The following is a 22505-nucleotide window of genomic DNA, read 5'->3' as shown; positions in this document are numbered from 1 at the left end:
GATGTTTTTAGCAAAGTCCAGTCTAAGCTTTTTATTCTTGATGCTTATGAGTGGCTTGCACCATGCAGTAAACCCTCTGTATTTACTTTCATGCAGTCTTCTCTTTATGGTAGATTTGGATATTGATACGCTGACATCTTGGAGAGTGTTGTTCGCTTGGTTGGCTGTTGTGAAGGGGTTTCTCTTCACCATGGAGATTATTCTGCGATCATCCACCATTGTTGCCTTCCGTGGGCGCCCAGGTCTTTTTGCATTGATGAGTTCACCAGTGCTTTCTTTCTTTCTCAGGATGTACCAAACTGTAGATTTTGCCACTCCTAATATTTACTATTCTCTTTTGTGTCTTCAGGTTTCTTGGTGGTGTGTGAACATGATCATACAGACTTGTTCACTGTGCAAGTAGCCCATGTGTTCCTGTTCCTGTTTCCACTCCTAATATTGTAGCAATTTCTCGGATGGCTTTTTTCTGTTTTTGCAGCTTAAGGATGGCTTGATTAACCTGCATGAAGAGCTCCTTTGACCGCATGTTTACTTCACAGCAAAACCTTCTAAATGCAAGCACCACACCTCAAATCAACTCCAGGCCTTTTATCTGCTTAATTGAGAATGAAATAATGAAGGGATTGCCCACACGTGTCCATGAAATAGCCTTGGAATCAATTGTCCAATTACTTTTGGTCCCTTTAAAAACAGGGTGGCACATGTTAAGGAGCTGAAACTCCTAAACCCTTCATCCAATTTTAATGTGGATACCCTCAAATGAAAGTCTGAACTTCAACTGCATTTGAATTGTTTTGTTTAAAATTCATTGTGGTAATGTCTATAACCAAAATTAGAAAAATGTTGTCTCTGTCCAAATATATATGGACCTAACTGTAGACTCATTCAGACCAGCAGGTATGGGAAACCCCACCATGACATCCTTAAGGGCTTCAGAGAGACCCTTTCTGAAGATTGGTGCCAGGGCACATTCATTCCACTGAGTGAGCACAGACCACTTTCTCAACTTCTGACAATATATCTCCGCTTCATCCTGACCCTGACACAGATCCAGCAAGATTTTCTCTGCCTGATCCACTGAATTAGGTTCGTCATAAAGCAATCCAAGCGCCAGGAAAAACGCATCAACATCACGCAATGCCGGATCTCCTGGCGCAAGGGAAAATGCCCAGTCTTGAGGGTCACCACGTAACAAAGAAATAATGATCTTTACTTGTTGAACAGGGTCACCTGAGGAGCGAGGTTTCAAGGCAAGAAACAATTTACAATTATTTTTGAAATTCAAGAACTTAGATCTATCACCAAAAAACAAATCAGGAATTGGAATCCTAGGCTCTGACATCGGATTCTGAACCACAAAATCTTGAATGTTTTGTATCCTTGTAGTGAGATTATCCATCCAAGAGGACAGACCTTGAATGTCTATGTTTACACCAGTGTCCTGAACCATCCAGAGGTAAAGGGGAAAATAGAGACAAAACACACTGCAAAGAAAAAAAAATGATCTCAAAACTTCTCTTATCCCTCTATTGAGATGCATTAGTACTTTGGGCCACCTGTACTGTTATGACCTGGTGGACAGGACAATAATGGACCTGGTGGTTAAGAGCACACGGAATGACCTGATAGTTACTGATAATAAGGACGAGCTCTGGGACGTGGGAACTCTGCTGACCGCAATCCCTAAACCTATCAAACACACTAGAAATAGCCGTGGATTGCGCCTAACGCTCCCTATGCAACTCGGCACAGCCTAAGAAACTAGCTAGCCCTGAAGATAGAAAAATACAGCCTACCTTGCCTCAGAGAAATTCCCCAAAGGAAAAGGCAGCCCCCCACATATAATGACTGTGAGTAAAGATGAAAATACAAACACAGAGATGAAATAGATTTAGCAAAGTGAGGCCCCACTTACTGAACAGACCGAAGATAGGAAAGGTTACTTTGCGGTCAGCACAAAAACCTACAAAAAGACCACGCAGAGGGCGCAAAAAGACCCTCCGCACCGACTCACGGTGCGGAGGCGCTCCCTCTGCGTCCCAGAGCTTCCAGCAAGCAAGACAACAAATTAAATAGCAAGCTGGACAGAAAAATAGAAAACCAAAGAAATACAAGCTGGAACTTAGCTTCTGATGGGAAGACAGGTCACAAGAACGATCCAGGAGTGAACTAGACCAATACTGGAACATTGACAGGTGGCATAGAGCAAAGATCTAAGTGGAGTTAAATAGAGCAGCAGCTAAAGAATTAACCTAGTCAACTGTGAAACTCAGAAACACCCACCAGAGGAAGTCCATGGACAGAACCAGCCGAAGTACCATTCATGACCACAGGAGGGAGCCAGACAACAGAATTCACAACAGGACTCCGACAGATAGGGGGCGAGGTGAGGAGGTGGTGTGTGAATGGGATGGGAGATGCTGAATGTTCAGTCAGTTAGGTATGACGAGATCCAGGATAGGGCCAAGTCTGTGATGCCAAAGGATGAGAGGGTCTGTAGTAAAAGGGAATGGTCCACTGTGTCAAAGGCAGAGGACAGGTCCAGGAGGACGAGGATAGAGTAGTGTCGCTTGCTCTTGGCGGTTAATAGGTCATTGGTGACCTTAGTTAGGGCAGGTTCAGTGGAGTGGTGTGACCGGAAGCCTGATTGTAAGCGGTCAAAAAGACAGCAGGAAGATAGATGGACGTGTTGTTCCAGTAGTTTTGAAGCATAGGGGAGAAGTGATATAGGGCGATAGCTAGATACAGAGGATGGGTCAAGAGAGGGCTTTTTGAGGATAGGTGTGATTGAGGCATGTTTAAAGCTTGAGGGGAAAACACCAGTTGTTAGTGATAGGTTGAAGAGATGGGTTAGAGTTGGGATGAAGACTGTGGCAAGGTTTGGGATGAAGTGGGAAGGGATCGGGTCAAATGCACAGGTGGTGAAATGCGATCTTGAGAGTAGAGTGGAGAGTAGATCTTCTGTAATGGTGGAGAAGTTGGTTTTCGAGGTGGAGGGCTGGGTAATTGGGAGGAAGGGCTCTGGGGGTTGTCGACTAAAACTGTCTCTGATGTTCTTGATCTTCTGCTTGAAAAAATGAGGCAAAGTCTTCAGCTGAGATGAGTGGGGAGGGAGGAGGTGCTGGGGGACAGAGGAGAGAATTGAAGGTGTTGAATAACTGTTTATGGTTATGAGACATGGTGAGATGGTTATAAGGGGACAATACAAATATCTCGCTGAGGATCTGTTTATACCAAGGAAGGTGACGGGCACAAGGGGGCATTCTTTGCGTCTGGAGGAGAGAAGGTTTTTCCACCAACATAGAAGAGGATTCTTTACTGTTAGGGCAGTGAGAATCTGGAATTGCTTGCCTGAGGAGGTGGTGATGGCGAACTCAGTCGAGGGGTTCAAGAGAGGCCTGGATGTCTTCCTGGAGCAGAACAATATTGTATCATACAATTAGGTTCTGTAGAATGACGTAGATCTGGGGATTTATTATGATGGAATATAGGCTGAACTGGATGGACAAATGTCTTTTTTCGGCCTTACTAACTATGTTACTATGTTACTATGAGACAGGGAGGATATGAGAGACGAGAAGTAGGTTTGTTTAGCTGTGGCGAGTGTGGTCTTGAAAGTAGTGAGGGACTGTTTGAATGCGATGAAGTGCTCGTTGGAGTGGGATCTTTTCCATCTCCTCTCTGCAGCCCTGGAAGCTCGCCTCAGTTCTTTGGTTAGGCTGGTGTGCCTGGGCTGTCTGTTGATTTTGTGAGCTTTGGTGTGTGTGAGATGGGCAAGAGATTCCAAAGCTGCAGCTATTGTGGTGGTATATAGAGCGGCAGCGTCATCCGCATTGTGTAGGGAACTTATGTCTGTGAGAGGGAGGAGGGATTCAGAGAGTGAATGAAGATCAAGGTGTTTAAGATTTTTGCGAGGGTGTGCAAGTTTGTGGGGTGGGGATTGTAGACAAGGAGTGGAGAGGGAAGAGAATGTGAGTAGATTGTGGTCAGAATGAGGAAGAGGTGAGTTAGAGAGGTTAGATAGGGAGCCGAGGTGAGTGAAGATGAGGTCCAATATATGACCATCTTTGTGAGTGGCTGCAGAAGACCATTGAGTGAGGCCGAAGGAGGAAGTGAGAGATTGAAGTGAGAGATTGTCGTATAAGCTTCATAGTCAGAGAGCCGACAGTGTGGCTAAACAATCTAGTCAAAAAGTCGACAGAGTGGATAAACAATCTAGTCAAAGAGCCAAGAGCATGGCTAAACAATCAAGTCAAAGAATCAACAGCATGGCTAAACAATCAAGTCAAAGAGTCAACAGCATGGCTAAACAATCAAGTCAAATAGCCGACAGCCTGGCTTGACAATCAAGTCAAAGAGCCAACAGCATGGCTAAACAATCAAGTCAAAGAGCCAACAGCGTGGCTAAACAATCAAGTCAAAGAGCCGACAGCATGGCTAAACAATCAAGTCAAAGAGCCAACAGTGTGGCTAAACAATCAAGTCAAAGAGCCGACAGCATGGCTAAACAATCTAGTCAAAGAGCCAACAGCATGGCTAAACTAGTCAAAGAGCCGACAGCGTAGCTAAGCAATCAAGTCAAAGAGCCGACAGCATGGCTAAACAATCTAATCAAAGAGCCGACAGAGCGGATAGGTGAACAACGCATTTCTGGTGTGATACAGCTCACTGACTATGAAATCTATGTGACAATATTTCATGTTTTTTATCCTCACCTTTTGGACTTGAGTTCATTTACTAATAAAGGTAAGTTTTGCTCAGAGAACCGCTAGATCTGCAGAAGAGAAAATTAACCAAAACTGCAGCACCCAATAAAGTGACACATCACTGGAATCAGGATCTCAGCCCCTGGTCTGGTGAAAGATTCCCTTTAAATAGGACAGTAACATCTGTGGGTGAAAAAGTTGTAAAAACTTGTTTATAGAACATAAGCATGTGATTATACCAGAATTTTACCGCAAGGACAGTTCTGCAGAAGCTTGACCAACATTATTATTGCTTTTCAGTACAATCTTTTAGAAATTGTTTGAACTGTTTCTACAATAATAAATCTATTATTTACTGCCTTCAAAATGCATTAGCTTTTCAATCCGAGAATGTTTAAATTCCTCTTGAAGTCAAGATAGATAGGAAAGTAATTTTGTTTCAAATAGGATCTTCCATGTAGACCATTTCCCAAAGTATTTAGCAGTGCTTATGAAATTGTAGTAAGGCCAAGGAGGGATAGCGGAGAGAAAAAAAATGAAGAAAGGTTACAAAGAAAAAGTAAGGAGCGTAAAACTCAGGGGAAATGAAATGTTGGCAAATAAATGATTCAAGGTCAAACAATGAATAAAGAGATGATTGTGTTGGAATCCAAAATGTAGCTCTGTTGCTAGCTAAATGGGAGATAGATGGTTAGATAGATGATAGATAGATGACAGATAGATAGATAGATAGATAGATAGATACAGTGGGGCAAAAAAGTATTTAGTCAGTCAGCAATAGTGCAAGTTCCACCACTTAAAAAGATGAGAGGCGTCTGTAATTTACATCATAGGTAGACCTCAACTATGGGAGACAAACTGAGAAAAAAAAATCAAGAAAATCACATTGTCTGTTTTTTTTATCATTTTTTTTGCATATTATGGTGGAAAATAAGTATTTGGTCAGAAACAAACAATCAAGATTTCTGGCTCTCACAGACCTGTAACTTCTTCTTTAAGAGTCTCCTCTTTCCTCCACTCATTACCTGTAGTAATGGCACCTGTTTAAACTTGTTATCAGTATAAAAAGACACCTGTGCACACCCTCAAACAGTCTGACTCCAAACTCCACTATGGTGAAGACCAAAGAGCTGTCAAAGGACACCAGAAACAAAATTGTAGCCCTGCACCAGGCTGGGAAGACTGAATCTACAATAGCCAACCAGCTTGGAGTGAAGAAATCAACAGTGGGAGCAATAATTAGAAAATGAAAGACATACAAGACCACTGATAATCTCCCTCGATCTGGGGCTCCACGCAAAATCCCACCCCATGGGGTCAGAATGATCACAAGAACGGTGAGCAAAAATTCCAGAACCACGCGGGAGGACCTAGTGAATGAACTGCAGAGAGCTGGGACCAATGTAACAAGGCCTACCATAAGTAACACACTACGCCACCATGGTCTCGGATCCTGCAGTGCCAGACGTGTCCCACTGCTTAAGCCAGTACATGTCCGGGCCCATCTGAAGTTTTCTAGAGAGCATTTGGATGATCCAGAGGAGTTTTGGGAGAATGTCCTATGGTCTGATGAAACCAAACTGGAACTGTTTGGTAGAAACACAACTTGTCGTGTTTGGAGGAAAAAGAATACTGAGTTGCATCCATCAAACACCATACCTACTGTAAAGCATGGTGGTGGAAACATCATGCTTTGGGGCTGTTTCTCTGCAAAGGGGTCAGAACGACTGATCCGGGTACATGAAAGAATGAATGGGGCCATGTATCGTGAGATTTTGAGTGCAAACGTCCTTCCATCAGCAAGGGCATTGAAGATGAAACGTGGCTGGGTCTTTCAACATGACAATGATCCAAAGCACACCACCAGGGCAACGAAGGAGTGGCTTTATAAGAAGCATTTCAAGGTCCTGGAGTGGCCTAGCCAGTCTCCAGATCTCAACCCTATAGAAAACCTTTGGAGGGAGTTGAAAGTCCGTGTTGCCAAGCGAAAAGCCAAAAACATCACTACTCTAGAGGAGATCTGCATGGAGGAATGGGCCAACATACCAACAACAGTGTGTGGCACCCTTGTGAAGACTTACAGAAAACGTTTGACCTCTGTCATTGCCAACAAAGGATATATTACAAAGTATTGAGATGAAATTTTGTTTCTGACCAAATACTTATTTTCCACCACAATATGCAAAAAAAATGTTAAAAAAACAGACAATGTGATTTTCTGGATTTTTTTTTCTCAGTTTGTCTCCCATAGTTGAGGTCTACCTATGATGTAAATTACAGACACCTCTCATCTTTTTAAGTGGTGGAACTTGCACTATTGCTGACTGACTAAATACTTTTTTGCCCCACTGTAGATAGATAGATAGATACCATATATAATCGAGTATAAGCCGACCCGAGTATAAGCTAAGACCCCTAATTTTGCCACAAAAAATTGGGAAAACTTAATGACTCGAGTATAAGCCTAGGGTGGGAAATGCAGCAGCTACTGATAAATTTCAAAAATAAAAATAGATACCAATAAAGGTAAAATTAATTGAGACATAAGTAGGTTAAGTGTTTTTGAATATCCATATTGAATGAGAAGCCCCATATACAGTAATGCCACATAAAGTTCATGATGGGCCCCATAAGATGTTCCATACAAAATACGCCCCATATAATGCTCCATAAAGTTCATAATGTGCCCCATAAGATGCTCCATACAAAATACGCCCCATATAATGCTCCATAAAGTTCATGATGGGCCCCATAAGGTGCTCTATAATAAAATATGCCCTATATAATGCTCCATAACGTTTATGATGGGCCTCATAAGATGCTTCATACAAAAATGTGCCCCATATAATGCTGCATAAAGGTTGATTATGGCCCCATAAGATGCTCCACAGAAAATTTTCCCCATTTAATGCTGCACAAAGGTTGATTATGGCCCCATAAGATGCTCCATAGAAAATGTGCCACGTATAATGCTGCATAAAGGTTGATTATGGCCCCATAAGATGCTCCACAGAAAATTTTCCCCATTTAATGCTGCATAAAGGTTGATTATGGCCCCATATGATGCTCCATAGAAAATGTGCCCCATATGATGCTGCATTAAGGTTGATTATGGCCCCATAAGATGCTCTACAGAAACATTTGCCCCATATGCTGCTGCTGCGATAAAAAAAATGACATACTCACCTCTTGTCCTGAGCAGGCGGGGACACCGGCAGTTGAGATATTCACCTGTCCCCGTTCCACCGCTGCACCATCTTCAACGTCCTCCACAGTGACAGTTCAGGCAGAGGGCGTCGCGCACACTAAACAGGTCATCGCGCCCTCTGACCTGAATGTCACAGGCAGAGGATGCGGAAGATGGAGCAGCGCGCAGCAGTGGAACGGGGACAGTTGAATATCGCGCAATGCTCACCCTCCCGTTATACTCACCTGCTCCCAGGGCGGTCCCTGGCAGCTTCTCACTGACAGATGGTCTCCGGGCGCCAGCAGCTTCTTCCTATGTTCAGCGGTTACATTGTACTGCTCATTAAAGTAAAATGAATATGCGTCCATATTCGTTAATGAGCGGTACCACATGACTGTTGAACACAGGAGGAGCTGCGGGCGCTGGAGAAGCAGGAACATACAGAGATGCGCCCGTAGCAGGTAAGTGTGATTTGACAGCTACCGCTCTCCCTGAGACAACGACTCGAGGATAAGCCGAGAGGAGCACTTTCAGCCAAAAAAAATGGAATGAAAATCTCGGCTTATACTCCAGTATATACGGTAGATAGATCTACTATATAATTGTTTAAGGGTCACTTCCATCTGTCTATCTGTCTTTCTGTCTGTCTTTCTGTCACGGATATTCATTGGTCACGGCCTCTGTCTGTCATGGAAATCCAAGTCGCTGATTGGTCGTGGCAAAACGCCCACGACCATTGCCACGACCAATCAGCGATGGGCACAGTCCGGCGGCAACATGGCTGCTCCTTCCTCCCCGCAGTCAGTGCCCGCTCCATACACCCCTCCAGTCAGCGCTCACACAGGGTTAATGGCAGCGCTAATGGACCGCGGTGTAACATACTCCATTAATGCTGCTATTAACCCTGTGTGACCAACTTTTTACTATTGATGCGGCCTATGCAGCATCAATAGTAAAAAGATCTAATGTTAAAAATAATAAATAAAATAAAAAGTCGCTTTATACTCACCGTCCGTCGACCCCCGGATCAGGAACAGGCCTTTCCTGCTCTTCGCGACGCCCCGGTGACCGCTCCATGCATTGCGATCTCGCGAAATGATGACATATCGGTCTCGTGAGACCGCTACGTCATCATCTCGCAAGACCGCAATGCACTCTGGAGACCGGAGCGCGTGAGGAGCGTTGGTAACTGCTTCGCTTGGATCCGGGGGAAAACGGAGGGTGAGTATATAACTATTTTTTATTGTAATTCTTTTTTAACAGGGATATGATGCCCACATTGCTATATACTACGTGGGCTGTGCAATATACTACGTGGGCTGTGCAATATACTACGTGGGCTGGGCAATATACTACGTGGGCTGGGCAATATACTACGCGGGCTGTGCAATGTACTGCGCGGGCTGGGCAATGTACTACGCAGGCTGGGCAATATACTGCATGGGCTGGGCAATAGACTGCGTGGGCTGGGCAATATACTGCATGGGCTGTGCTATATACTGCGCGGGCTGTGCAATATACTGCACGGGCTGTGCAATATACTGCACGGGCTGTGCTATATACTGCGTGGGCTGTGCTATATACTGCGCGGGCTGTGCAATATACTATGCGGGCTGGGCAATATACTGCGTGGGCTGTGCTATATACTGCGCGGGCTGTGCTATATACTATGCAGGCTGGGCAATATACTGCATGGGCTGGGCAATATACTATGCGGGCTGTGCTATATACTGCGCGTGCTGTGCAATATACTGCACGGGCTGTGCTATATACTGCGCGGGCTGTGCTATATACTGCGTGGGCTGTGCAATATACTACGCAGGCTGTGCAATATACTACGCGGGCTGGGCAATATACTGCATGGGCTGTGCTATATACTGCGCGGGCTGTGCTATATACTACGCAGGCTAGGCAATATACTGCGTGGGCTGGGCAATATACTACGTGGGCTGTGCTATATACTGCGCGGGCTGTGCAATATACTGTGCGGGCTGTGCAATGTACTGCGCGGGCTTTGCAATGTACTACGTGGGCTGTGCAATGCACTGCGCGTGCTGTGCAATGTACTACGTGGACTGTGCAATGTACTACGTGGGCTGTGCAATGTACTACGTGGGCTGTGCAATGTACTACGTGGGCTGTGGAATGTACTACGTGGGCTGTGCAATATACTACGTGGCTGTGCTATATACTACGTGGCTGTGCTATATACTACATGGGCTGTGCTATATACTCCGTGGGCTGTGCTATATACTACGTGGCCTGTGTTATACACTACCTGGCCTGTGTTATATACTGCATGTGTGGTACTGCGCGGGCTGTGCAATATACTACGCGGGCTGTTGTGAATTCTGCTCTTGGGCTCCCTCCGGTGGTTATGAGTAGTAGTGCTGCGGTAGTTGGATCGCAGCATTTATCAGGTGCATCTATTTTTTGCAATTTGGGCTGGGCTATATAGCCTTGCTTGATCCTTTAGTCAGTGCCAGTTGTCGATTGTTTTTGGAGGATTCACATCCCTTCTGGTCTCTCCTGTTTGCTGTGCTTTTCTTCAAAGAGAAGTCCTGGCTTTGTTTTTGCTGTCCTCCTGCTGTGGACCTTGTAGTTCTGTGCATTTTCATGTTTTTGTCTTGTCCAGCTTGGTCTGTGAAGGATTTTTTGCAGCCTAGCTGTTTCTCTGGAGATGCAGATATACCCTCCATGTTTTTAGTCATTTAGTCAGATGTGGTGTTTTGTATTTTCTGTGGTGGATATTTTCTAGTGTTTTAATACTGACCGCATAGTACTATTCTTTCTTTTTAGCTAGTATGGCCTCCTATGCTAAATCCTGATTTCATTTCTGCGTATGTTATTTCCCTCTCCTCTCACAGTCAATATTTGTGGGGGGCTGTCTTTCCTTTGGGGATTTTCTCTGAGGCAAGATAGGTTTCCTGTTTCTGTCTTTAGGGGTAGTTATTTCTTAGGCTGTGTCGAGGGGTCTAGGGAGTGTTAGGTGCCCCCCGCGGCTATTTCTAGTTGTGCTGTTAAGTTCAGGGTTTGCGGTCAGTACAGGTTCCACCTTCTCCAGAGTACGTCTCATGCTGCTCCAAGGCCACCAGATCATAACAGTACAACTGGCCAACAATGAGTTAATTGCATCTCAGAAGAAGGGAGGAAAGATTTTGAGCCATTTTTTTTTTCCTTAGCCTGTTTGGTCTGTTCCTCCCTCTTAATCTCTGGGTGGCTGCGGAACCTAGTAATAACATGAGTGTTCAGGAGTTAGTTTCTCGTGTGGATCAGCTTGCTGCTAGGGTACAGGGTATTTCAGATTATATTGTTCAGACTCCTGCCTTAGAACCTAGGATTCCCACTCCTGATTTATTCTTTGGTGACAGATCCAAAATTTTGAGTTTCAAAAATAACTGTAAACTGTTTTGTGCATTGAGACCCCGGTCTTCTGGTGATCCCATTCAGCAGGTTAAAATCATATTCCTGCTGCGTGGTGACCCACAGGATTGGGCATTTTCCCTGGAAACTGGCAATCCCGCTTTGCTTAATGTTGATTCTTTCTTTCAAGCATTGGGGTTATTGTATGATGAGCCTAATTCTGTGGATCAAGCTGAGAAAATTTTGCTGGACCTGTGTCAAGGTCAAGAAGCGGCAGAATCGTATTGCCAGAAATTTAGAAAATGGTCTGTACTGACTAAATGGAATGAGGATGCCTTGGCAGCAATTTTCAGAAAGGGTCTTTCTGAATCCGTTAAAGATGTTATGGTGGGGTTCCCCACGCCTGCTGGTCTGAGTGATTCTATGTCTCTGGCCATTCAGATTGATCGGCGCTTGCGCGAGCGCAGAGTTGTGCACACTATGGCGTCGTCCTCTGAGCGGAGCCCTGAGCCTATGCAGTGTGATAGGATTTTGTCTAAAGCTGAATGTCAAAGATTCAGGAATCAGAATAGGTTGTGTTTTTACTGCGGCGATTCTGCTCATATTATTTCTGATTGCCCTAAGCGTACAAAGAGAATCGCTAGTTCTGTTACCATCAGTACTGTACAACCTAAATTTCTGTTATCTGTGACCTTGATCTGCTCATTATCATCATTTTCTGTTATGGCATTTGTGGATTCAGGCGCCGCACTGAACTTAATGGACTTAGAATTTGCCAGACGTTGTGGTTTCCCCTTGCAGCCTTTGCAGAACCCTATTCCTTTAAGGGGCATTGATGCTACACCGTTGGCTAAAAATAAACCTCAGTTTTGGACACAGCTGACCATGTGCATGGCGCCAGCCCATCAGGAAGATTGTCGTTTTCTGGTGTTGCATAATTTGCATGATGATATTGTGCTGGGTTTTCCATGGTTACAGCTACATAATCCGGTGTTAGATTGGAAATCTATGTCTGTGACTAGTTGGGGTTGTCAGGGGGTTCATGGTCACGTTCCTTTGATGTCAATTTCCTCTTCCCCCTCTTCTGAAATTCCTGAGTTTTTGTCTGATTTCCAGGATGTATTTGATGAGCCCAAATCCAGTTCCCTTCCACCGCATAGGTACTGTGATTGTGCTATTGACTTGATTCCAGGTTGTAAGTTCCCTAAGGGCCGACTTTTCAACCTGTCTGTGCCAGAACATGCCGCCATGCGGAGCTATATTAAGGAGTCTTTGGAGAAGGGGCATATTCGGCCATCTTCTTCACCATTGGGAGCAGGTTTTTTTTCTGTTGCCAAGAAGGATGGCTCCTTGAGACCCTGTATTGATTATCGCCTCTTGAATAAGATCACGGTCAAATTTCAATACCCGTTGCCTTTGCTTACTGATTTGTTTGCTAGGATTAATGGGGCTAGCTGGTTTACTAAGATTGACCTTCGAGGGGCATATAATCTTATTCGTATTAAGCAGGGTGACGAATGGAAAACTGCATTTAATACGCCCGAAGGCCATTTTGAATGCCTTGTGATGCCATTCGGACTCTCTAATGCTCCATCTATGTTCCAATCCTTCATGCATGATATCTTTCGGAGTTATCTTGATAAATTCATGGTTGTATATTTGGATGATATTTTGATTTTTTCCGATGATTGGGAGTCTCATGTGAAACAGGTCAGGATGGTATTTCAGATCCTCCGTAATAATGCTTTATTTGTGAAGGGGTCAAAGTGCCTCTTTGGAGTGCAGAAGGTTTCTTTTTTGGGCTTCATTTTTTCTCCCGCATCTATAGAAATGGATCCGGTTAAGGTTCAGGCCATTCATGATTGGATTCAGCCCACATCTGTGAAGAGCCTTCAGAAATTCTTGGGCTTTGCTAATTTTTATCGTCGTTTCATTGCCAACTTCTCCAGTGTGGTTAAACCTCTGACCGATTTGACGAATAAAGGCGCTGATGTGACGAATTGGTCCTCTGCGGCTGTTTCTGCCTTTCAGGAGCTTAAACGTCGATTTACTTCTGCCCCTGTGTTGCGTCAGCCGGATGTTTCTCTTCCATTTCAGGTTGAGGTTGACGCGTCTGAGAATGGGGCAGGGGCCGTTTTGTCTCAGAGGAATTCTGATGGTTCCTTGATGAAACCGTGTGCCTTCTTTTCTCGGAAGTTTTTGCCTGCGGAACACAATTATGATGTCGGCAATTGGGAGTTGTTGGCTATGAAGTGGGCATTTGAGGAGTGGCGACATTGGCTTGAGGGGGCCAAGCACCGTATTGTGGTCCTGACCGATCATAAGAATCTGATTTACCTCGAGTCTGCCAAACGGCTGAATCCTAGACAGGCTCGATGGTCCCTGTTTTTCTCCCGTTTTGATTTTGTGGTCTCGTACATTCCTGGTACTAAGAATGTTAAGGTGGATGCCCTCTCTAGGAGTTTTTTTCCTGATTCCCCTGGGGTTCTTGAGCCGGTCGGCATTCTGAAGGAAGGGGTGATTCTTTCTGCCATCTCCCCTGATTTACGATGGGTTCTTCAGGAGTTTCAGGCTGATAAACCTGACTGCTGTCCAGTGGGGAAACTGTTTGTTCCTGATAGATGGACTAGTAAAGTGATTTCTGAGGTTCATTGTTCTGTGCTGGCTGGCCATCCTGGGATTTTTGGTACCAGAGATTTGGTTGGTAGGTCCTTTTGGTGGCCTTCTTTGTCGCGGGATGTGCGTTCTTTTGTGCAGTCTTGTGGGATTTGTGCGCGGGCTAAGCCTTGCTGTTCCCACGCTAGTGGGTTGCTTTTGCCTTTGCCGGTCCCTGAGAGACCTTGGACGCATATTTCTATGGATTTTATTTCAGATCTTCTGGTTTCCCAGAGGATGTCGGTTATCTGGGTGGTTTGTGACCCGTTTTCTAAGATGGTTCATTTGGTACCTTTGCCTAAATTGCCTTCCTCTTCTGATTTGGTTCCGTTGTTTTTTCAGCATGTGGTTCGTTTGCATGGCATTCCGGAGAATATTGTGTCTGATAGAGGTTCCCAGTTTGTTTCTAGGTTTTGGCGGGCCTTTTGTGCTAGGCTGGGTATTGATTTGTCTTTTTCTTCCGCATTTCATCCTCAGACAAATGGCCAGACCGAGCGAACTAATCAGACTTTGGAAACTTATTTGAGATGCTTTGTGTCTGCTGATCAGGATGATTGGGTGGCTTTCTTGCCATTGGCCGAGTTTGCCCTTAATAATCGGGCTAGTTCTACTACCTTGGTTTCGCCTTTTTTTGTAATTTTGGTTTTCATCCTCGTTTTTCTTCAGGGCTGGTTGAGCCTTCTGATTGTCCTGGTGTGGATTCTGTGTTTGACAGGCTGCAGCAGATTTGGGCTCATGTGGTGGACAATTTGGTGTTGTCTCAGGAGGAGGCTCAACGTTTTGCTAACCGTCGTCGGTGTGTTGGTTCCCGGCTTCGGGTTGGGGATTTGGTCTGGTTGTCTTCCCGTCATGTTCCTATGAAGGTTTCTTCCCCTAAGTTCAAGCCTCGGTTTATTGGTCCTTATAGGATTTCTGAGATTATCAATCCAGTGTCTTTTCGTTTGGCCCTTCCAGCCTCTTTTTCCATCCGTGTTCCATAGATCTTTGTTGCGGAAGAATGTAGTGCCCGTTGTTCCCTCTGTTGATCCTCCGGCCCCAGTGTTGATTGATGGCGAGTTGGAGTATGTGGTTAAGAAGATTTTGGATTCTCGTTTTTCGAGGCGGAGGCTTCAGTATCTGGTCAAATGGAAGGGTTATGGCCAGGAGGATAATTCTTGGGTTGTGGCCTCCGATGTTCATGCTGACGATTTGGTTCGTGCCTTTCATTTGGCTCGTCCTGATCGGCCTGGGGGCTCTGGTGAGGGTTTGGTGACCCCTCCTCAAGGGGGGTTAATGTTGTGAATTCTGCTCTTGGGCTCCCTCCGGTGGTTATGAGTGGTAGTGCTGCGGTAGTTGGATCGCAGCATTTATCAGGTGTATCTATTTTTTGCAATTTGGGCTGGGCTATATAGCCTTGCTTGATCCTTTAGTCAGTGCCAGTTGTCCATTGTTTTTGGAGGATGCACATCCCTTCTGGTCTCTCCTGTTTGCTGTGCTTTTCTTCAAAGATAAGTCCTGGCTTTGTTTTTGCTGTCTTCCTGCTGTGGACATTGTAGTTCTGTGCATTTTCATGTTTTTCTCTTGTCCAGCTTGGTCTGTGAAGGATTTTTTGCAGCCTAGCTGTTTCTCTGGAGATGCAGATATACCATCCATGTCTTTAGTCAGATGTGGTGTTTTGTATTTTCTGTGGTGGATATTTTCTAGTGTTTTAATACTGACCGCACAGTACTCTGTTCTATTCTTGCTTTTTAGCTAGTATGGCCTCCTATGCTAAATCCTGATTTCATTTCTGCGTATGTTATTTCCCTCTCCTCTCACAGTCAATATTTGTGGGGGGCTGTCTTTCCTTTGGGGATTTTCTCTGAGGCAAGATAGGTTTCCTGTTTCTGTCTTTAGGGGTAGTTATTTCTTAGGCTGTGTCGAGGGGTCTAGGGAGTGTTAGGTGCCCCCCACGGCTACTTCTAATTGCGCTGTTAAGTTCAGGGTTTGCGGTCAGTACAGGTTCCACCTTCTCCAGAGTACGTCTCATGCTGCTCCAAGGCCACCAGATCATAACAGCGGGCTGTGCAATATACTATGTGGGCTGTGCAATATACTGCGTGGGCTGTGGAATATACTGCATCGGCTGTGCTATATACTCCGTGGGCTGTGCTATATACTCTGTTGGCTGTGCTATATACTCCGTGGGCTGTGCTATATACTACGTGGCTGTGCTATATACTACGTGGCTATGCAATATACTACATGGCTGTGCTATTTACTACGTGGGCTGTTATATACAACGTGGCCGGCCGCGAACAATCAGCGACAGGCGCTAATTGGTCACGGCTGGCTGAATCCTGTGTATTCAGTGTATTATTCTAAAATCTTCATAAATAAACTACATACATATTCTAGAATACCCGATGCGTTAGAATCGGGCTACCATCTAGTAGACAATAGATATATAGATAATAGATGATAGATACAGTGGGGAAAAAAGTATTTAGTCATCCACCAATTGTGCATGTTCTCACACTTAGAAAGATGAAAGTTGCCTGTGATTGACATCATAGGTAGACCACAACTGTGAGAGTCAAAATGAGAAAACAAATCCAGAAATCACCTTATCTGATTTTGCAAGATTTATTTAGCAAGTTTTGGTGGAAAATAAGTATTTGATTTACCTAAAAACATGCAAGATTTCTGGCTCTCACAGACCAGTAACAACTTCTTTAAGAGACTTCTCTGTCCTTCACTCATTACTTGTAGTAATGGCACCTGTTTGAACTTGTTATCAGTATAAAAAACACCTGTGCACAACCTCAAACAGTCTGACTCCAAACTCCTCTATGGTGAAGACCAAAGAGCTGTCGAAGGACACCAGAAACAAAATTGTAGCCCTGCACCAGGCTGGGAAGACTGAATCTGCAATAGGCAATCAGCTTGGTATGATGAAATCAACTGTGGGAGCAATAATAAGAAAATGGAAGACATACAAGACCACTGATAATCTCCCTCAATCTGAGGCTCCATGCAAGATCTCACCCTGTGGGGTCAAAATGATCACAAGAACGGTGAGCAAAAATCCCAGAACCACACAGGGGGACCTAGTGAATGACCTGCATAGAGCTGGGACCACCATAACAAAGGCTACCATCAGTAACACACTATGCCACCAGAGATTCAGATCATGCAGTGCCAGACGTGTCCACGTGCTTAAAGGGAACCTGTCACCCCGAAAATCGCGGGTGAGGTAAGCCCACCGGCATCAGGGGCTTATCTACAGCATTCTGGATTGCTGTAGATAAGCCCCCGATGTTACCTGAAAGAGGAGAAAAAGACGTTATATTATACTCACCCAGGGGCGGTCCCGCTGCTGGTCAGGTCGGATGGGCGTCTCCGGTCCGCTGCGGCGCCTCCCATCTTCATTACAAGACGTCCTCTTCTTATCTTCAGCCACGGCTCCGGCGCAGGCGTACTTTGCTCTGCCCTCTTGAGGGCAGAGGATAGTACTGCAGTGCGCAGGCGCCGGAAAGGTCAGAGGCCCGGCGCCTGTGCACTGCAGTACTTTAGAAAAAACACCACAGAAAAACAGGCAAAGGTGCTTACCTGTCTAGGCCTCAAATCAAATGCACTCTCATGGTGCAGTGGGCCCAAGTAAAGATGGGGACTACACAGGTGTGATAATACCAGATAAGACAGCCAGCCTACAATCAGGGAATGGCTGCTTGGCACACCAGTGCAAATGAATAATCTGCAGCAGTGTTCACACAGAGAATGCACAGCAACTGGATCCTAGCCTATTAGTAACGCCATGTGGCGGGCTGACCAGTGCTAACTGTAATGCGTCCCGTGTGAACAGAGGCCACAACTTACAAAGCCATCAGGGCCCAACTGCACCTCAAAAAGTAAAAGTAAAAAAAGTACACAAGAACATATCAAAATATGTAAGGTATTAGTTAATATTATGGCCACAATACATAAGCTGGCAACCCACGTCAAGGGTCCTCACTAGTGTTGAGCATTCTGATACCGCAAGTATCGGGTATCGGCCGATATTTGCGGTATCGGAATTCCGATACCGAGATCCGATATTTTTGTGATATCGGGTATCGGTATCGAATCAATAGGGATGTGGAAAATAAAGAATTAAAATAAAAAATATTGATATGCTCACCTCTCCGGCGGCCCCTGGACTTCACGCTGCTATCCGGGAGGCTTCCATGTGACCGGCACGCGGCCAATCAGAAGCCGCGATGTCATTCTCATTCACAAAACTGCTAATTATAGGAATTGAGGACCTGCGAATGACGTCGCGGCCTCTGATTGGTCGCGTGCCGGTCACATGGGCGGCACGCGACCAATCAGAAGCCGGGACGTCATTCACAGGTCCGAAAGGCGCGCTTTTTAAACAAAGAAGCCTCCCGGTTAGCAGTGTGAAGTCCAGGGGCCGCCGGAGAGGTGAGCATATCAATATTTTTTATTTTAATTCTTTATTTTCCACATCCCTATGGATCCCAGGGCCTGAAGGAGAGTTTCCTCTCCTTCAGACCCTGGGAACCATGAGAATACCTTCCGATACTTGATGTCCCATTGACTTGTATTGGTATCGGATATCGGTATCGGCGATATCCGATATTTTTCGGATATCGGCCGATACTATCCGATACCGATACTTTCAAGTATCGGACGGTATCGCTCAACACTAGTCCTCACGCTTGCCAGTCCTAGTCTAACAGCAAAAACTACAACAGGAGGAAAAAAAGGAGGAAAAAACTTCCACTATTCTGCTGCAGATTATTCATTTGCACTGGTGTGCCAAGCAGCCATTCCCTGATTGTAGGCTGGCTGTCTTATCTGGTATTATCACACCTGTGTAGTCGCCATCTTTACTTGGGCCCACTGCACCATGAGAGTGCATTTGATTTGAGGGCTAGACAGGTAAGCACCTTTGCCTGTTTTTCTGTGGTATTTTTTCTAGAATAGTGGGGGTTTTTTCCTCCTTTTTTTCCTCCTGTTGTAGTTTTTACTGTTAGACTAGGACTGGCAAGCGTGAGGACCCTTGACGTGGGTTGCCAGCTTATGTATTGTGGCCATAATATTAACTAATAAATTACATATTTTGATATGTTCTTGTGCACTTTTTTTACTTTTACTTTTTGAGGTGCAGTTGGGCCCTGATGGCTTTGTAAGTTGTGGCCTCTGTTCACACAGGACGCATTACAGTTAGCGCTGGTCAGCCCGCCACATGGCGTTACTAATAGGCTAGGATCCAGTTGCTGTGCATACTCTGTGTGAACACTGCTGCAGATTATTCATTTGCACTGGTGTGCCAAGCAGCCATTCCCTGATTGTAGGCTGGCTGTCTTATCTGGTATTATCACACCTGTGTAGTCGCCATCTTTACTTGGGCCCACTGCACCATGAGAGTGCATTTGATTTGAGGCCTAGACAGGTAAGCACCTTTGCCTGTTATTCTGTGGTTTTTTTTCTAGAATAGTGGAGGTTTTTTCCTCCTTTTTTTCCTCCTGTTGTAGTTTTTACTGCAGTACTTTGTCTGCCCTCAAGAGGGCAGAGCAAAGTACGCCTGCGCCAGAGCCGTGGCTGAAGATCAGAAGAGGACGTCTTGTAATGAAGATGGGAGGCGCCGCAGCGGACCGAAGATGCCCATCCGACCTGACCAGCAGCGGGACCGCCCCTGGGTGAGTGTAATATAACGTCTTTTTCTCCTCTTTCAGGTAACATCGGGGGCTTATCTACAGCATTACAGAATGCTGTAGATAAGCCCCTGATGCCGGTGGGCTTACCTCACCCGCGATTTTCGGGGTGACAGGTTCCCTTTAAGCCAGTACATGTCCCGGCTCGTCTGAAGTTTGCTAGAGAGCATTTGGATTATCCAAAAGAGTATTGGGAGAATGTCATATGGTCTGATGAAACCAAAGTAGAACTGTTTGGTAGAAACAAAACTTGTCGTGTTTGGAGGAGACAGAATGCTGAGTTGCATGCAAAGAACACCATACCTACTGTGAAGCATGGGGGTGGCAAAATCATGCTTTGGGGCTGTTTCTCTGCAAAGGGACCAGGACAACTGATTCGTATACATGAAAGAATGAATGGGGCCATGTATGGTGAGATTTTGAGTGCAAACCTCCTTCCATCAGCAAGGGCAGTGAAGATGAAATGTGGATGGGTCTTTCGGCATGATAATGATCAAAAGCACACCGCCAGGGCAACAAAGGAGTGGCTTTGTAAGAAGCATATGAAGGTCCTGGAGTGGCCTAGCCCAGGGATGTCAAAGTGCATTCCTCGAGGGCTGCAAACAGGTCATTCTTGTACTGCACAGGTGATAATTTAATCACCAACTCATTATTTGTGTAGGTGATTAAATTATCACCTGTGCACCTGTGCAGTACAAGGAAATCCTGAAAACATGACCTGTTTGCAGCCCTCGAGGAATGCAGTTTGACACCCCTGGCCTAGCCAGTCTTCAGATCTCAATCCCATAGAAAACCTTTGGAGGGAGTTGAAAGTCCATGTTGCCCAGCGACAGGCTCAAAACATCACTGCTGTAGAGGAGATCTGCATGGAGGAATGGGCCAAAATACCACCAACAGTGTGTGCCAGCCTTGTGAAGACTTACAGAAAACGTTTGACCTCTGTCATTGCCAACAAAGGATATATATACTGTATAACAAAATATTAAGATGAACTTTTGTTAATGGCCAAATACTTATTTTCCACCATAATTTGCAAAGTAAATCTTGCCAAATCAGACAAGGTGATGATTTTATGGATTTGTTTTCTCATTAGTTTCTTCTGTAAATCAGATGACACTTGACCATTCAAGTCTATGGGTGCGTAAAAAAAAATTGGATGCCATACAGAGCCACAGTATAGTATCAAATATTTACAGATACAATTCTTTAACATAGGAAATGGTAAGTGGTCATGTAAATGATTAATAGATGCCGCTGTAAAAAAAAATGGATTGTACATACACAGATGACAACTGAGAAAAGAATTGTCCGAACTTTCTGGATCAAACTGCAAACGATTTGTATAGAGTCGTGTGAACAAGCCCTTACTGCGCGAATTAATACTTCAGTATCTGCTGGCACCATATCTCACTGCAGGTCTTTTGCAGACTCCCGAGGATTTTTTGACCGCTTGCCTTTTAAGATATTTAGTTGCAGCCGGTGACAGCCTCCTCTTTCTGCCACATCCAGTAGTATAGCCTATGTTTCTGCAACTTTGAACTTGTGAACTCTGCTTCCTGTTGTATCTTCAATTTTTTTTATCGTTTTCCTTGTTTGTGCAAGAAGGGGATCATATTAGTTAACTAGAGGTCTTGCTAGAGATGGTCATGCCTTCTGAGCAAAAGAAGAGTCAGGGATGCCGGCATGTAGGAAGCAGTTCACCAGGATTCCATCCAATGGCCACAGAATAGTGACCTGGCGGTTGGACTAGAGTCCTGTGTTTTATTTGCTTATATTATCTATTTTACTGTATGGACGATTGCAGGATCAAGACTCCTAAAAGGGATCTACAAATCATTGTGCGTGTCATGCCACAACAATGATGTTTCTCCTGACTGGCTAGTCAAAAGAGGAGCATGGAATGCCATCTGGTAGGAGCCAGTTTGCAGACAGGTCCAGTTAAGCAGTCATTGACCAGTGACTTGGCCACTGGACCAGGATCTTGCAAATTTATGTGCTTATCTCTGTTTCTTGCCAACTAGGAAAGAGCTAAGGTTCCTCAGGGTCTCTGTCAGAAGCTAATGTCTGGCAGGGTCCTGTTAAGCAGCCATGGGCTACTGACTTGGCCACTGGATCATTGGTCTTGCAAATTTATTTGCTCATCTTTAGTTCTTGCCGACGAGGAACGGGCTTAGGTCCCTCTGGATGTCTGACAGAATCCGATGACTCGCAATATATCATATTTCGAGCTGGTCATAAAAGCCAACTTTGGAAGGTCTAGCAGGCACCTTTTTCATCTAGGACATTACCACTAAGAAAAGTATTACCGCATTCAAAATCATTCAGATCCAGTTTCTTAAAGTCTCATTTGTAGTAGTATCTCCTTCTTATCTCTTTCTTGTGTTTCTTTTGAACATGACAACTTGGCATGGGTTGCCAGCTTCCATATTATGGCCCTAATATCAACTAAGACCTTACATATATTTATATGTTTTTTTGCACGTATATTTTTTGCAGGGTGCAGCTGGGTCCGAATTGTTCTGTACACTGTGGCCTCTGTTCGCACAGGATGCTTTTTAGCACTGGGCAGCCCGCCATAGGGCGTTATTATATTAATAGGCTGTAGCCAGATGCTTTGTATTCCTTGTGTGAACACGCCACATACAGAGTATTTTATCTTAGTGCATTGGTGTACCACAAGGCCAAACCCTTATTGAAGGCTGGCTGTTTCATTAGGTATTGCACCTGTGCATTTGCTATTTTGTTTGGGTCCGCTGCACCCTGCTTGTGCATTTGTATTGAGGCCTGTTTAGACAGGTAAGCATCTTTGCCTGTTTTTGGTGTTTTTTCTTGAATGTGTCCTTTTTTGGTGTTTTTCATGACAACTTTTTATTAAAACCCTTTCATTACCAATCCGTCACTCCGTACATCAGTTTT

This window comes from Ranitomeya imitator, chromosome 5 (genome assembly GCF_032444005.1).
Source record: "Ranitomeya imitator isolate aRanImi1 chromosome 5, aRanImi1.pri, whole genome shotgun sequence".
NCBI lineage: Eukaryota > Metazoa > Chordata > Amphibia > Anura > Dendrobatidae > Ranitomeya > Ranitomeya imitator.
The sequence above is the reverse complement of the archived record's forward strand: the minus strand, read 5'-3'. Positions refer to the sequence as shown.